We start from the raw sequence: 2,243 nt of genomic DNA, 5'->3' as shown, positions 1-2,243 counted from the left end.
CTCTTGTAGACCAGGCTGGTCTCGAACTCACAGAGATCCACCTGCCTCTGCCTCCCGAGTGCTGGGATTAAAGGCGTGTGCCACCACCGCCCCAGCTGCCAGCTTTTCTTTTAAAATGAGAAACTTTCCTACCACTTTATGTCATGTAAGTAATAAAAATGCCAGTTTTGTTCATAAAACACTAGACTGATCCAGTGATGACTTGTTTTGTATATGTAGGTGAAAAACTCAGTTTTGAAGATGTGTTTGGTTATTTGGAGTTTTGAAAATTCACTGAAGTTCCACTTCCTCTGAATTTTAAGTATCTTATTCAAGGCAGTGAATTATTTAAATTTATGCTTATTTTCATTAAGAAGCCTTTGTTAAGTGAGGTAGAGAAGATATAAAGAAAAGCAGTTTTTTAAAATAGCCAGGATCAGTTCAAGGCCAGCCTGGGCTACTCAGAAGTTCTATTTTTGAGAGGGGGTTTCTGTGTAGTCCTGACTGTCCTGGAATTCTAGACCATGCTGGCCTTGAACTCGCAAAGATTTACCTGTGTTTGCCTCTAAAGTGCTGGGAAGTATAGCCATGCCTGGTGTGTGTGGTGACTGACTGTAGTCTCAGCATTTAAAGTGGAAGTAGAATGATTCTGAGTTCACAGTCATTCTGAGATCCATGGCAGCTTGACATTAGGGCGGTGAAGACTGTAGGAACTATGATAAATTTCTCTCGGTTCATATCTGTGTCATAATATAATATTTATCTTGAGTAATATTAGTAACCATTCTTTCTGTGTGCATCCTTATTCTTGAGAAAAGTCAGCCAATATGAGAATTAATGTGACTGAAATCTCAGTTTGAAAATTCTGCTTAAAGTGGCTTTTGCTCTAGTGTTACTTATTTACTTGAAAACTTTGGTTGACTTATTTTTTAGAGAAGAAAATATAAATCTGTAAAAGTTCAAGTCACCTCAACGTGTAGGGATGTTGGGATTTTCTGATAGTATTAAAGGTTTATAAGATATATAGTTTTGAATCTAGAAAATCTGAAGTAGGATTTGTTGATACCTTTTTAAACTTCATGCATAGAATATATTACATATTTTAAATTTTTCAATGACTTAAGGTGTTACATCATCCCAAAGTATTGTTTGTTTGATTTGGTTTGGTATTTTGAGACAGGGTTTCTCTGTGTAACAGCCCTAGTTGTTCTGGAACTCACCTTGAACTCACTGAGATTTACCTGCTTCTGCCTCCCAGGTGCTGGGATTAAATGCATGCACCACCACCACCAAACTCCAAGTATTCCTTCTGGATATTTTCCTAATATACAAGCAGATACGGGTATTAGTGTGTTAAAAGAGCTCTCTATCTTACCGAAAATAATTTTGTGGGCGTTCACATTCTCGCTAATAAAGAATGAATGCTGACACTTGAGAGGCAGAGGCTGAAGGATCTCATATGAGTTCAAGTTCAGCTTAATCTACAGAGAAGTTCCAGGACTACACAGAGAAACCCTGTCTCAAACAAACAAACAAACAAATTAGCCAAGTGGTAGTGGCGCCCACCTTTAATTCCAGCACACAGGAGACAAAGGTAGACATATGTCTGTGAATTCTAGTCCAGCCTGGTCTACAGAGCAAGTTCCATAACAGCCAGAGCTAAACAGAGAAACCCTGTCTCATAGGAAAAAAAAAATTTCCTTACAGGTTTTCATATCTCCACCTCTCCCCTCTCTAAGGATATATAAGGGCTAAAACTCAGGGCCATGCACATGCTGGAGAAACCTGAGCTGTCTTCCCAGTCCTTTCACAAATCCTATGAAATTTTCTTTTCAAAGCATTCTAGAAGAATTGTAACTGGAACAAAAAATTGTAAGGACTCTATGACACAGTGCTTGCCTCATGTGCAGGACCCTGGCTTTAATCTCTGACATCACAGATGAATGAAAGATTTAGATTTGTACTTTCCATGCCAGGTGTGGTAATGTACACCTTTAATTCCAGCACTCAGGAGGCGGAGACAGGAGAATCTCTGAATTCAAGGCCAGCCTGATTTACAAGGAGTTCCAGGACAGCCAGAGCCACATAGTGAGACCCTTTCTCAAAAAAATTTTTTAAAAATTTAATATGTGGGGGCTGGAGGATGGCTCAGAGGTTAAGAGCCATCTTAACTGGATGCTCTTTCCAGAGGTCCTGAGTTCAATTCCCAGCAACCACATGGTGGCTCACAACCATCTGTACTGAGATCTGGCGCCATGTTCTTA

General features: G+C 39.5%; 1 protein-coding gene across 2 annotated transcripts in view; it reads left to right on the top strand.

The window, feature by feature from the left end:
• The window catches only part of Cbfb (core-binding factor subunit beta), a 49,986-nt gene that overhangs the window by 22,973 nt on the left and 24,770 nt on the right, over positions 1 to 2,243 (top strand). The gene's annotated exons all lie outside the window — the stretch shown is intronic.

Source organism: Microtus ochrogaster, chromosome 4 (assembly GCF_000317375.1).
Source record: "Microtus ochrogaster isolate Prairie Vole_2 chromosome 4, MicOch1.0, whole genome shotgun sequence".
Lineage (NCBI taxonomy): Eukaryota > Metazoa > Chordata > Mammalia > Rodentia > Cricetidae > Microtus > Microtus ochrogaster.
The sequence above is the reverse complement of the archived record's forward strand: the minus strand, read 5'-3'. Positions and strand labels throughout refer to the sequence as shown.